Consider the following 15,191-nt stretch of genomic DNA (forward strand, 5'->3'; position numbering starts at 1 on the left):
GCTGCTCATTGGGGGACTTTTTTGGCTCCGCCCACGTGACCCAGCCAATCGGCCTCAAGAGCAGGAGGATTGTGGGAGGTGGAGAGAAGTTGGTGGGGGAGAGAGAGGCTTGTGGAAAGCCGGTGGTGGCAGTTGAGGCTCTGAGGGTTTTTCCTGAGAGACTATTTTGTTTGTCGTGTGTGGTTCTAAAAATAAAGTTAGTTTCTTTTGACAAGTGGCTCCTGATTGTGCCCAGCCAGACTGCGGCATTTGGTGGCTCGCACGGGGAGCGACTGAGGGTAAGTGAACTGCTCGCCCCTGAGGGCAGGGCGAGAGGATGGGTAGCCATTTTAAGATTCTTCTTTTGTTATTTTGTTTCACTTTTGTTTTAAGTTGCCTGTCCCTGGAGATGAGTGAGACGGAAGAAAAACCGCTCACATCTGAGGAAAAACTATTTACGTCTGAGGAACAGATAGGGAGAAAGGACGGATGCCCATGTCAGGAGGATAGAAAGGCTATAATGACTTTTTGTTGTTCCCTTTTTATTTCATTCTGTCTCGGTTTTGTTTGGCGTCATCTTGTTGGGTTGTATTATAGTAGAAATATGGGATCAGAAATTAGTAAAAAACAAACTGAAAGAGTGTTAAGTAAATTGTTAGAGGAAGGAGGCATCTCAGTAAAATCAAGAACAATCAGGGCATACGTTGATACAATACAAAAATGTAGCCCATGGCTTTTTAAGGAGGAGTTGTTAAATATATCACAATGGAACCATCATGGTGAAGATTTAAAAAGAATAGAAAAGAAAAGCCCAGGGACTCTGCCAGTTGGCACATTGCCATTGTGGACGTTCATATCTTGTTTGCTTAGTCCAAAGCCTTCAGTTCAGACAATGGTAGAGGAAGAAGAAGACATAATGATTCAAGTAAAAGAGAAGGTCTCTCAAGTTAGTCAGACAGAGGAAAAGATTCAAGTAAAAGAGAAGGTCTCTCAAGTTAGTCAGACAGAGAAAGAAAGTGTAAAACAGAAAAAGCCATCAGGGGGAAAGGTACAACAGGAGACTGCTACTAACACCTTTCTATCACCAGAGGGTGTAAGTGTCCAACCAACAGCACCACCTCTACAGGAGACTGCTACTAACACCTTTCTATCACCAGAGGGCGAAAGTGTCCAACCAACAGCGCCACCTCCATATGCTGGGAGGCCCCCAACCCCCACAGTTGATAGTTGGGATCCTGAGACAAGGTCTCAAATATTAACATGCCCTGTATTTGAGGCAGGAGGGCAGCGATTTTACCAAGTTTTAAATTTCAAAACAGTGAAGCAGCTAAAAGAGGCTGTAACAACCTATGGTCCTCAAGCACCCTTCACTGTAAGCTTGGTCGAATCCATTAACAACTTGAACATGACGCCAGCAGATTGGGCTAATATGTGTAAAGCTGTGCTAAATGGAGGACAATACCTGTTATGGAAGGTTGCCAATGAGGAATTTTGCAAGGAGACGGCTAGGCGAAATGCAGCAGCTGGTTATCCTCAGAGAAATCTAGATATGTTGTTAGGAAAGGGACCTTATGAGGATCAGCAGCAACAAATTGCATATGATCCTGGCGTATACGCACAAATTGCTGCAGATGCAATTAAGGCATGGAAGACTTTACAAGGACATGGAGGTTTACAAGGTCAATTATCTAAGGTAATACAAGGAGCTAATGAACCTTATGCTGAATTTGTAGATAGGCTTATTCAAACAGCTACCAGAGTTTTTGGGAATACAGAACAAGCAATGCCATTACTAAAACACCTGGCTTATGAGCAAGCGAATCGTTGGTGCAGAGATATCATTAGACCATGGAAACATGAAGATTTAAACACATATATTAAATTATGTAGAGACATTAATGAACAAGAGCAAGTCGTGGCAGCTGCAGTAAAACAGGCTTTAGATGCCAGAGACATTAATGAACAAGGGCAAATTGTGGCAGCTGCAGTAAAACAGGCTTTAGATGCCAGGCCAAGAACATGCTACAATTGTGAACAAACAGGACATTTTAAAAGGAATTGCCCCATTGGAGGAGGGTTTAACAAAACTAGGTATCAAAGGAGTAGAATACCAGGTATTTGCCCACGATGCCGTAGAGGGAGACATTGGGCTAATGAATGCCGTTCTCAAACCACCATAGAGGGTACTCCATTATCAAAAAACGAACAAGGACCAGGTGTTTATCCACAATATCGTGGAGAAAGGCATCGGGCTCCATTGCCAAAAAACGGACAGGGGGGCCCAATGCTCCGGGGCCCAAAACCACAAATATACGGAGCACTGGAGGAACCCAGCAACCCCATCAGGGTAGTGCCCAGGACACATTGTCCATCAGATCCCTCATCAGACAAACCAGAGGGAGCGCAGGGTTGGACATCTGCGCCTCCGCCAGAGCAGTACTAACTCCAGAGATGGGAGTTCAAATCATTCCCACAGGGGTGAAAGGACCTCTTCCCAAAGGAACAGTAGGCTTATTATTGGGACGCAGCTCTTCTACTCTAAAAGGACTTATGATAAGTCCTGGGGTAATTGATCCCGATTATGAAGGTGAAATAAAAATTATAGCCAGTTCTCCAAAGGGTATATCAGTAATTTCACCAGGAGATAGAATAGCACAGTTACTAATAATACCCAGCCTACATGATAAATTTTCCAGTCGTACTGTAGAAAGAGGTTCCAAGGGATTAGGCTCCACAGGTGTAGATTGGGCTATGCTTTCTTTAAATTTAGATTCTCGCCCCATGCTAAAACTAAATATTCAAGGACATGAATTTAATGGGCTACTGGATACAGGTGCAGACCTTAGCATCATCTCTCGTCAAGAATGGCCAAAACATTGGCCATTACAACAAGCCACTCAAACGCTTCGAGGCCTAGGAGTGGCGACTAATCCCCATAGAAGTGCAATGGTATTAGATTGGAAGGATCCTGAAGGATGTGAAGGAACTATACAGCCATATGTATTGGATCATCTTCCCGTAAATTTATGGGGACGAGATGTCCTAGATCAATTAGGTTTGACATTAACAAATAACATCAACCAAAATGCACCCACTATTATGACTAGACAAGGTTTTAGGAAAGGAAAAAGATTAGAAAAACAAGAACAAGGTATAGCAGCACCAATACAAATAGATCAAGGAACAGACAGACATGGGTTGGATTTTCAGAAAGGGCCACTGAGACAATAAAAATTACTTGGAAATCAGAAAGACCAGTATGGGTTCCTCAGTGGCCCCTGACTAAAGAAAAGATACAAGCAGCCCATGACCTGGTCAAACAACAATTAGCAGAAGGACATATACAACCTTCTGTATCTCCCCATAATACTCCCATTTTTGTCATCAAAAAGAAATCTGGTAAATGGAGATTATTGCAAGATTTAAGAGCCATTAATAATGAGATGGTTATTATGGGACCTGCTCAATCAGGGATTCCTCAGTTGTCTGCTTTGCCAAAAACCTGGTATGTTTTAGTTATAGATATTAAAGATTGTTTTTTTTCAATTCCAATTCATCCTGAGGATAGTCCACGTTTTGCATTTACTATCCCTGCACTGAATCATGAAGGTCCTGATCAGAGATATGAATGGAAAGTACTCCCTCAAGGGATGGCTAACAGCCCAACTATGTGTCAAATTTATGTTAACAAAGTAATCCAGCCACTTAGAAATCAAAATCCTGAACTACAAATATTTCACTATATGGATGATGTATTATTAGCACACAAAGATAAAAACACATTGCTAGAATGTTATGCCACACTTACAAACTTATTAAAAAATTATAATCTAGAGATAGCAATAGATAAAGTACAATTAAATTTTCCAATTAATTATTTAGGAGTTCTATTATCCTCAACCATGGTCCGTCCACCAAAAATTCAAATACGAGTAGATCAACTCAAATCACTTAATGACTTTCAAAAGTTATTAGGAGACATAAATTGGATAAGGCCTTATTTAGGTATACCAACAGGAGAGTTGGGACCTTTATTTGATATCCTACAAGGTCCATCAGATCCAAATTCACCCCGAATGTTAACGCCTGAAGCAAGAAAGGCATTAAAAATCATTGAAACATATATGGAAAATATGCATTTGGATAGAATTGATATAAGTTTGCCTTTATTATTTATTGTACTACCAACAAAAAATATTCCTACAGGAGTATTTTGGCAAGAAGGTCCATTATTATGGATACATTTATCTTATTCTCCTAACACTATTCTTACTAGGTATCCTGAGGCTGTAGGACAATTAATACTCAAAGGAATAAAAGCAGCCAAGGGAGTGTTTGGAATTTCTCCCAATAAAATTATTACTCCATATACTATGAATCAAATTGATGAGTTAGCTAATGAGTTAAATACTTGGGCAATAATCATGTGTAAATCTAATGTTTCATTTGATAACCACTTACCATCTAATCCTTTATTGTCTTTTTGGTCATTGCATCCTGTAATTTTTCCAAAAATGACAAGAAAAACACCTATCATGAATGCTCCAAATATATTCACTGATGGGTCAAATAATGGTACAGCAGCAGTAGTTACCCCTGATCAAACTTTTACATTTTTAGTACCCAAACAATCAGCTCAAAAGGTAGAGCTTAATGCAGTTTTACAAGCTTTTGTGATGTTTAAAGATTCTGTATTTAATTTATTTTCTGATAGTCAGTATGTAGTTAATGCTATAGTATCTCTTGAAGATGCTGGTAGGATTTCCCCTTCTTCTACTGTTTTCTCTTTGCTTTCCACTATACAAAGTCTAATCTGGGACAGAAAAGATCCATTCTTTATAGGACATATCAGGGCACATACAGGATTGCCTGGAGCCCTTAGTTTGGGCAATGATTTAGCAGATAAAACTACACATGACATACATATTTTCTCTACACTAGAAGAAGCTATAAATTTTCATAAAAAGTTCCATGTCAATGCTAATACTTTACAAAAGCACTTTAAAATAACTAAGGAACAAGCTAGACAAATAATAAAACAATGTCAAAATTGTGTGACCTTTTTACCACAAGTTAATCTTGGAGTCAATCCTAGAGGATTGATACCTAACCATATTTGGCAGATGGACGTCACACACTTGCCAGAATTTGGAAAATTAAAATATTTGCATGTTACAGTTGATACTTCTTCTGGATTTTTGATGGGCTCCCTTCATGCCGGAGAAAAAACTAAAGATGTTATAGCTCATTGCTTACAAAATTTTGCCACTGTGGGTGTTCCAAAACAGTTAAAAACAGATAATGCCCCTGGTTATACTTCTACCTCTTTTAAACAATTTTGCTCAACATTTGGCATTACTCATATAACAGGAATCCCATACAATCCACAGGGACAAGGCATAGTTGAAAGAGCTCATCAAACTATTAAAATGTACTTATTAAAGCAAAAAGAAGGAATTGGGAAGGGGTATATATTCCCCAAAGATAAACTTAAAATAACCCTTTTTACTCTAAACTTTTTAAATTTGGATTCATCAGGACTTAGTGCTGCGGAAAGGCATATGTGTCCAAAAAATGTACATAAGCCCAAGGTACTTTGGAAGGATATTCTAACAGGACAATGGAAAGGTCCTGACCCAGCAATTGTCTGGAGTCGAGGGTCTGTTTGTGTGTTTCCACAGGGAGAACAGCAGCCGATTTGGATTCCAGAGAGATTAACCAAGGTCCTGACCCAGTGATTGTCTGGAGTCGGGGGTCTGTTTATGTGTTTCCACAGGGAGAACAGCAGCCGATTTGGATTCCAGAAAGATTAACTAAAGCGATTTCTACAGACCAAAAAGAAGATGATTTGGCTCAAATCCATAACAACTGATATCCAAAACTCCAGTTTGGCTATTCTTACATCTGCAACAGAACCAGGATGCTTTTTTCAATATCTATTTTATTATTGCCCTTTGCCATATCATGAAGTTCTATTTTGTTTTTTGAGCTCATACAAACCTAGGTTAATGTTTTGCTGATCAGTTCTATTTTTTGACTATAGAGTTTTTAAACATTGCAATGGAGATTTCACCTGTAAAAAGTTATAAGGCCTTTACTATAATGTTATGTGTTGTATGTATTATATTATGTGTGCACACTTGTGTTTTGTGTTATATGTTTGAATGTACGTATGTCCATATATCATATATGATGAGCGCTCATGATAAAATGGATCCAAATATTTTTTTTTTCACGTGATTTATATGGTTTAATTTAAATTGGGTAAACAACTGTTGAGGATTGTTTTAATATGTAAACAAAAAAGAAGGTTAACAGATCTGTTTGTTTACTTTCACCTTTCCTTTTCATTATATTTAATAATTCTCTTAAAGATAATGTAAATTGTTAAGAAAATTGTTTTCTTTTAGTGCCTTCTGTAATGTTACATAATTTTTTCTTTAGCCATTATTGCCAGAATTCCTATCTTCATCCCAGTGCCGGTGAAGACAATGTAAATTGTTAAGAAAATTGTTTTCTTTTAGTGCCTTCTGGAATGTTACATAATTTTTTCTTTAGCCATTATTGCCAGAATTCCTATCTTCATCCCAGTGCTGGTGAAGTCAAAGATAAAACCAATCTACAGCTTCTACAATAGCCATCACTGAACTGCTTGCAGAACTTGCCTGGACACATTGTGAGCTCACCTGTATGCATTGTGAACTATCTGTTGGTGCAGTGACTTGTGGTAGTGCTGGAGTATTTTTGCTGATGGTGTCACCGGTGGTACAATTTAGGAGCCCTCAATTGGCTTAATGTCATGGCATTTTGCATCCTCCTCTACTAGTGATGGTCTAAAATTTGGGGGCCAACAGAGGTGAGGCAAAGAACCTCACCCCCCCACAGGTGCAAAGGCCTATCCACAAGTATGGCTGTATGCTGGACCGGTAGTCAGTGACGGGTATGATCCAATTGCAGTGGTACCAACCTAAGACAGGAGGCTGACGCCTAGAGGTCAGTTCATCCGATGACGGGTAAGGACCATATGTTGAATTGGACTGCCTAACAGGCACGGTCCCTAAGCCACATGCTTGTTGTTTAAACAGAGAGGGGGAGATGTTGAGAGCCACAGCCAAAGGGGCCCCAGCAAACTTCCAGCTGCCAGCAAACTTCCAGCTGCTGGCTGATGATTGGCTCACAGCGGCCCCAGCAACATCTAGCTGATTGGCTCCTCGGCCCCAGCAACATCTAGCTGATTGGCTCCTCTGCGGTGATGCTCATTGGACTGTTTCCCTGCCCTTTCAGACCACGGAGCTGCTCATTGGGGGACTTTTTTGGCTCCGCCCACGTGACCCAGCCAATCGGCCTCAAGAGCAGGAGGATTGTGGGAGGTGGAGAGAAGTTGGTGGGGGAGAGAGAGGCTTGTGGAAAGCCGGTGGTGGCAGTTGAGGCTCTGAGGGTTTTTCCTGAGAGACTATTTTGTTTGTCGTGTGTGGTTCTAAAAATAAAGTTAGTTTCTTTTGACAAGTGGCTCCTGATTGTGCCCAGCCAGACTGCGGCACCAAAGCCTGGTGTGCCAGTTCACCGAAGCTCCGGCTGAGGTTTTGCTGTGCACCCGCAGGCGCCTGTGTGAGAATAAACGCCTCCTGCTTTTTGCAGCCAGTGTCTCGTGTGGTTCATTCCGGGTTTGGGATCTGTGGATATTTCATTGTGGAGGCCCCACCGAGATCCAAGATCCCGGTTCCGGTTCTGATCCCGGTCCCTATCCGGAGGACACCCGACATCACTGGGAGGTAAGCTGGCCAGCTCAAACTGACTGTCTTGTTGTCCTGTTGGTTATCTGTTCTTTGTTCCGCGCAGCGTCTGTAAGACTATATGATCCTAGGCATAGTCATTTAGTATTCTGAGTATTCTGAGGCAGTTCTGTCATTTAGTATTCTGAGGCAGCTTGAGAAGGAGTTGACGAACTCGGACTTCTCCCCTGCCACCCTGGGAGACGTCCCAGGGATCAGAAGGGTCCATTTCTTTGGGGCCCCCGGTGTTTCCGAGGGTTACACCATTTTTGTAGGCGACAAAGAAGTACAAACTTCTCCCAGGCCATCTGATTTGTTCGGTTTCCACCGAAGCCGCGCAGCGATCTCACTGTTTGGTTTCGTTTTTGTGTCATTGTGTCTGTCTCTCTATTTCCTCTCTGAGAATAACATGGGACAATCACTAACAACCCCTTTGAGCCTAACTCTAGATCATTGGCAAGACGTTCAAGATCGGGCAGACAACCTGTCCGTGGCAGTCAAAAAAAAAAAATGGGTAACACTCTGTACCATGGAGTGGCCAATATTGGCCCACCCTCGAAGTTAAATGGCCCCCAGGAGAGTCCCTCCATCTCTCTCTCTAATTTGCAAAGTCAGAGATTGTCTTTCAGCCGGGGCCGCATGGCCATCCAGATCATGGCTTTTAACCTTTCAGGACCTCTGCGAATCCCCTCCTGCATGGGTGGGATCCACGCAGTCCGCCGGGAGGATTCCACCCGGCGGTATGGCGGATCTGTCCCGTCCCTGTTCCTCCCGGCCCCTCCACCCCAGGAAGCGAACGGGTCTTCCTGGAGTCGGGCTGCTTGGAAATGTAGCCCAAGGCGGATGATAAATTCTATCTAAGGCTGAATACTGAGACTAGGGAAGCAATGTTTTCTTCCCCCCCCATAACCGGCTTGAGTGCAAATAGAGATGCCTGCTGGGGATTTAACAACTTTGACATCTCGCTTTGACTTTTCTCAAAGCCCTGTCCTCATTATTAAATTAATGTTAATTGGCTTTAGAGATGGGAACCAAATTTTCAGTCACAAATTTTGACACTCTCAAGGGGACTTTTAAGGAGTTCCCACTCTGCTTTCTTGGGGAAGCCTAGCACTCGAAACAACTGCAAGCAGAGGATGGACTTTTTGGGAGCTGGCTACTAACAAGTTAAAAAAAAAAAATACCTAAACTAGAGGAACTGATCCTGTGGGTGAAAGATAGGATTAAGGGACTCCCAGCAGCTGCCAGAGCCATTTAGCTCTGGGGAGTTCCCTGGGTCCTTATATACATCTTAAGGATCTGTTTACTTAACCTCTGTTTACTTAAAAAGAAGGGACACTGAATGCAGTAAAGCCAGTCACACTGAGACCCTTGATTTTACACCTATAGTTGCCCCTACGTGAAAACATCTGGTCCACTCATAGAAAAATCTATGGTGCCACTGATGGGAGTCATAATTAAATGAAAGTTCAAAACCTGGAGAGATATTTTCTTATCTGGTTGTCTAATTGTTTCTTAGGGATAATCTAGGTTAAATATGTGTCTAAAAAAATAAATAATAATAATTTTTTATTGTAATAATCTGGTATCTGAATGGGTTTCTAAAGCATTGCACTATCTTGCAGTTAAAAGTTGGGTTTAAGCAATTATTTAGTTTGATTTCAGATAGTTCATGCTAGAAAACTTAAATACTTGGGATAAAAAATTTTAAAAGTTTCAATTTTGAACTGGGTAGCCTAAAAAAAAAAAATTAAAAATAGATCCAAATATCTTTAATTCACGTGATTCAAACGGTTCAATTTAGATTGGGTAAACAGATAAAAGTAAAGATGTCCTCAAAATTAAGCTTATAAGTTTCTCTAGGTGTTCAAAAAGGCCCTAATAAAATGTTAACTCTGCTTAAATTTAAAAGTTTACAAGTATTGTTTCAAAATGTGAACAAAAGGAGGTTTATGTAATTATGGTGTTATTAATGTGTTCATATCTTCCAGGTATACAAGTCTGTAAGGTAAAAGCTTCAAAAGAACATTATATCAAGCTGGTGTTCTAAAGTTGTATGGTAATTTTAGGCTTAAAAAAAAAATGTTGAAAATTCGATTATATCATTTGTGTTCTATAACTGAACTTGTTATCAATAAGATATGTACAGTTCCATGTTACTTTCTACTCTAAGATACAATTTATGTATTTTTAAGTTAATAAGAGCCTAATCTGTGTAAAGGTTTAATTGCAAAACACAAAAGTACATTACTACTTTTCTACAAAAAGTTAAAAGCTTTCAGCCTTTAATTCATATTTTAGGTGTGATATTATGTTGTGTTAGCTAATGTTCATGTAAACTTGAACAACAATTTATGTAAACTTTGTAAAATGATCAGCTTCAGAACTATAGTACTTGAGATTTATAAAGAGCCCTGCCTTACTTGAGATAAGGCTCTGTCCCATCTCACTACATGTAAAAATGGCTATAAAAAAAGGTAAGCCAGATTTCAGTACAGTTAAAGTTGTGTCCAAAAGTAGGTTTTTGCCAAGATTACTAGGATCTCAAACAGGAAATTATGATGTATAACCCTGCCAGAATTCAAGGTAGCTATTATATAAGCTAAATATGTTTTTACCCTAGTTAGTTTTGTTTTATAGTTTGCTTATAGATGGTTTAAGGATTGCCTATTAATATTCTAAAGAGGTATTGCTTTAAGAACACAACCTGGGTCAACATAAGATAAAGAGTTATCACCTACAGGATAGAGAGATAGACATTAAAGCCCAGTGCTCTTAATATAAGGCTGTTAACTTATTTGCTGGATGTTTAAGATCAAGTTTTTAAAATTAGTTAAATTAAAAGGGCCAAGAAAACCAATATTTGGCTCTTGCCCTCTGAGTCAGTCTGAATCAGGGAATAGGGGACTTCTCCAAAGGGCTCAGCAACTCTAGGCCACATAACCTCCTGAGCAGGGAGATTAATGAGACCAGTGGAGGACAGAAAGCCAAATGGTGCATTTGCTGTAAAGAGGAGGGTCATTAAAAAAGGGAGACATCCCTGATGCTTCTGAGGGAAGCCATATGGTCAAACAAGGCCTGGACCCATCCTAGCGCAAATGACACTAGCAGAACTGAAAAGCTGCTATGAAGTTCCCGAGGACTCCCAGGATAACTCAGCTGACTGTAAACAATAGGTAGAAACAAAAGTCAGTTTGACTTGCTTCATCTTAAACACTTAGCAAAGACAGTCAAAGCCAAAGCACAGCTGTTCCTGGACATCTTAAATGATAATAATAATTAAATGTAACTTCCATAAATAAATAGACTGGAGGCTACAAGAGAGATTCTTAGACAGAAATGCCTGATAACTGTCAAAGGAACTACTAGAATAGTTTTAGTCTAAGGCTTTTATTTCTAGACAACACAGGTAGATTTGATGTTTGCTAATATGGTTATCCAGCCCTAAGTAGCAGAATTAAAGATTTCTCTATTAGACACAGAGGAAAAACAAAAGGCTCTTTTGGAAGCTCGCAAAAATGTGCCAGGGGACGACGGGCGCCCCACCCAACTCACAAATTTGATTAATGAAGCTTTTCCTTTAACCCGGCCAAACTGGGACTATGCGACTGAAGCAGGTGAGAACCACCTACATCTCTATCGCCAGTTACTCATAGCGGGTCTCCATGGAGCAGGGGGGTCTCCATGGAACAGGGCGACGGCCCACCAATTTGGCTCAGGTAAGACAGACTATCCAGGGGTCAGAGGAAACTCCGACAGCCTTCTTAGAGAAATTAAAAGAGGCTTATCGGAGGTTTACTCCCTTTGATCCTGATAATGAGGACCAAAAAGGAAACATTTAATGGGCCTGCCTTCGTCTCCCAGGTAAGTCAGGCGGTAGCCAATACATTGAAAATTAATTAAAAATTACATTATGGTTATAGACCCCAAAGTTCAGGACAGGTAAAAAAGATAAATAGAACCATTAAGGAGACTTTAACTAAATTGACACTTGAAACTGGCACTAGAGACTGGGTACAACTCCTACCTTTAGCCTTGTATGGGGCCCAAAACACCCCAGGCCCACATGGACTAACCCCATTTAAAATCCTGTACGGTGCCCCACCTCCCGCTATTAACTTTTATAAAACTAAAACCTATGCCTCCCTCACCCCATCTATGCAGACTCATTTGCATGCTTTGCAATTGGTCCAGAACGAGGTCTGGAAGCCTCTAGCCGCAGCATACAAAGAGGAACTTAAAACCCCCTTGCTGCCACATCCCTTCAAGGTCGGAGATACCGTCTGGGTACACAGGCACCAGAGCAGGAACCTCGAACCGCGGTGGAAAGGACCCTACACTATCCTGCTGACCACTCCTACTGCACTCAAAGTGGACGGCATCGCTGCTTAGATCCATGCTTCCCACGTGAAGACTGCACATCCACAGGAGTCCGCAGACACCTCTCCGGATCCAGAATGGAAGTTGCAACATACCCAAAATCCGCTAAAGATAAGACTCACTCGCTGTTAATTTTTCTTGCTTTGTGCTGTGTCTTCCCCATATCAGTTAACCCCAACCAATCTGTGAGCCAGACATGACAAGTATTATCGGGGACAAAAAATATAATTTAAAAAAAAAAAAAAACAAAACAGGATCCCCCACTTTCTGCCGACTCTTGCAGGAGCCTGAAATGGTACGGGGCAGGGCCATGTACCGCATTTGCCTGCAACCCCTTAAACATTACCTTTACTCAGGCAGGCAAAGCATCAAAAGATTGGATAAAAAAAAAAAAACAATGGGGCCTGAGAATATATCATAAAACTGCCTATGACCCTGGGGTCCTATTCAAAATTAGATTAATAGTAAATACCAACCCCCAACCAGTATGCTGAGCCGTCAGCTGAAATAATGCTGGAATCCGAGCAGATGGGTCAATGGATATAAGATTATATCCATGATATAAAAAAAGGGGGGAATGAAGGACCCCAAGGCCCCAGGCCCAACATTAGGAAAACTAACCCCTGTGCCCTGAAGCTGCAAGATGTTCCATATAGATAACCCCGGAAGGGCCAAACTTGAGCAAACAGGGTAAAAACAGGAACTAAAAGGACAGGATGCAATTTTATGGTTTTTCTGAGAACTAAAGTGGGAAAACAAGTTTACCCCCCTAGGTGACTCAACTGCTGAATTCAGAGGGACCAATAGGAAGGCTGTTGCTGTGCTAAGCTAAGACCTAACCCACCTGTTCCCTATAAAAGATCTATACCCCAAAGCCCGGTGTGCCAGTTCACCGAAGCTCCGGCTGAGGTTTTGCTGTGCACCCGCAGGCGCCTGTGTGAGAATAAACGCCTCCTGCTTTTTGCAGCCAGTGTCTCGTGTGGTTCATTCCGGGTTTGGGATCTGTGGATATTTCAGGATGTTGCTGCATTGGAGACCAAGACTTCAACACATGAGTTTTTGGGGGATATTTTTGATCTAAACCATAATGCTCCCTATATCTCTTTGCCCCATTTCCAGTTTTTCTACTAAATAAAGTCTTATTTGAAAAGTTGCTGACTTATAAAAACATTCAAATATGGTTAGTTGACTGATAAATTATCCAGAACTCTAAACAACAAGTATATAGCACAGTTTCCTTTATGTTCCAAAAGAGACATTTGATTATCATGTTTTGTTTGATTTCATTTCCAGCATACAACAGCATTGTCATAATGCTCCATATGACAATTGAAGTTAAAAGTTTAACATTTATGTAGAACAGATATAAGAGTACTAAAAATTATAAAATAGGTTATCTTTTTGCCATACATGGACACTATATAACACATTATTTACCAAATTAGCAATCATCTTGAGATCATACTATCATACTATGTCGGCCTCACTTTTGACAATTCTTTTTAAGGTTTTTACATCATATTTCAGTCCTGGTATATAACTCACCATTACTCAGATATGTTCTTTATCTGTCTTGGGACTTGACATAGGGAATTCTCTCTGAATAAAGTCTATTTCTCTTTAAAAATTCTCTTTCTCTTAAAATATGTCCTTACATATACTTTTCAAACTCTTAAATCAAGAATTATTTTGTGTTCCATGGAATCATGGATAATGCCTGTGTTACTTACTATGGAATCCCTAATGTCTTAGAATTAGAGGATTAGAAGATTTAACAAAAGGAAGGCCTGTAGTAAATATTGAAATAATAAAGGATGTTTGCTTTATAAATGGATAAATTTTGTTTCTTTAACTTATATTTTTCATTTGATGCCTTGGACAGATTTCATTCTGATTTTCATTTTATACCTAGATGATCATTTCTTACACTAAATTAAACTCTACTGTTTGAAACCTATGAGAATTACAGGAGTTCCTGCCCCATACTCCAATACCCAGGTCAGGGATCCTAGAACTCTTTAGCACATGAATTGTCTGCTTCTCCAAAACATTCCTTATTGATAAAAATGTAGATGAGCTTATGGGTCCCACAATATTTTTAGTAAGAATAATGTTTGTTATTTAATTAAGGAATTTTTATTTTAAGATCAAACATATAGAAAAAACATTCACTATAATTTCAAATATATTATTTACTGAAAAATTTCTTAAATAGTTGTGTTGGTTAGCTTTCTTTCTTGAGATAAAAACTTAAAAGAAAGGAAAGGTTTATTTTGGCTCATAGTTTCAGAGATTTCAATCCATGGTCTTTTGGCCTTGTTTCAAGGCAGAATATCATGTCAGGAAGCATATGGAAGAGCAAAAAATAATTACCTATTGGCATCAAGGAAGCAAAGAAAACTGGCTAGGGTTCTCACTGTACATTTGTAGGGCATGCCTCCAGTGACATATTTCCTCCGAGTAGGCTCCACCTCCTAAAATTTCCACCACCTTCCAATAGCACTGATAAGGAAGAGGTAGATATAAGTGGTGGGAACATGAAGATTAAGGGATTAATTCTACAAACTGAGACTGTATGACAATTCTCAACATGTTAAAGGAACATAAAGTCATCCTGGCCCTGCTATGACCTAAGATGATAGCCCCTCAATAAAATATTATTCATAGGGCTGAGTAATATTTTTCTAATTCCCCTTACTTTGATAAGAGAATGACAGATTACTCTGACTGGAGGCTGGAGAGTTCAATAGTTTATGAAAACAAGTAGCAAATAAAATCGGTCAATACAAACCAATATGACTAAAGTTGCTTTCCGGCCCTTGTCATATTATTTAATCTTATAAAATTATAAATTTTCACCCCCATGAATTTCACTTAGACACTCCTGAAAGAAATATTCAATAGGGACTTAAGCACAATTCATCTGTCAATCAAGAGCTAGAAGATGCTCTGGCAGGATGCTCTGAAAACTGCCCCTTAACTCCAAGGAAATCTGAACTCTCAAAGAAGTGACATCTGTCTCTCTAGTAATCAGGGAAATGCAAATCAAAGATTCTCATC

General features: G+C 40.0%; 1 long non-coding RNA gene across 1 annotated transcript; it reads left to right on the forward strand.

The window, feature by feature from the left end:
• Nucleotides 1–7,538: 7,538 nt before the first annotated feature.
• Nucleotides 7,539–13,097, forward strand: LOC131424276 (uncharacterized). Its single transcript, XR_009227030.1, has 2 exons — nt 7,539–7,751; nt 9,743–13,097. It is a non-coding gene; the product is annotated as an uncharacterized LOC131424276 (long non-coding RNA).
• Nucleotides 13,098–15,191: the final 2,094 nt, after the last annotated feature.

Source organism: Marmota monax, unplaced genomic scaffold (genome assembly GCF_021218885.2).
Source record: "Marmota monax isolate L192 unplaced genomic scaffold, Marmota_monax_Labrador192_F-V1.1 WCK01_AAM20220418_F8-fsc00007, whole genome shotgun sequence".
Classification (NCBI taxonomy): Eukaryota; Metazoa; Chordata; class Mammalia; order Rodentia; family Sciuridae; genus Marmota; species Marmota monax.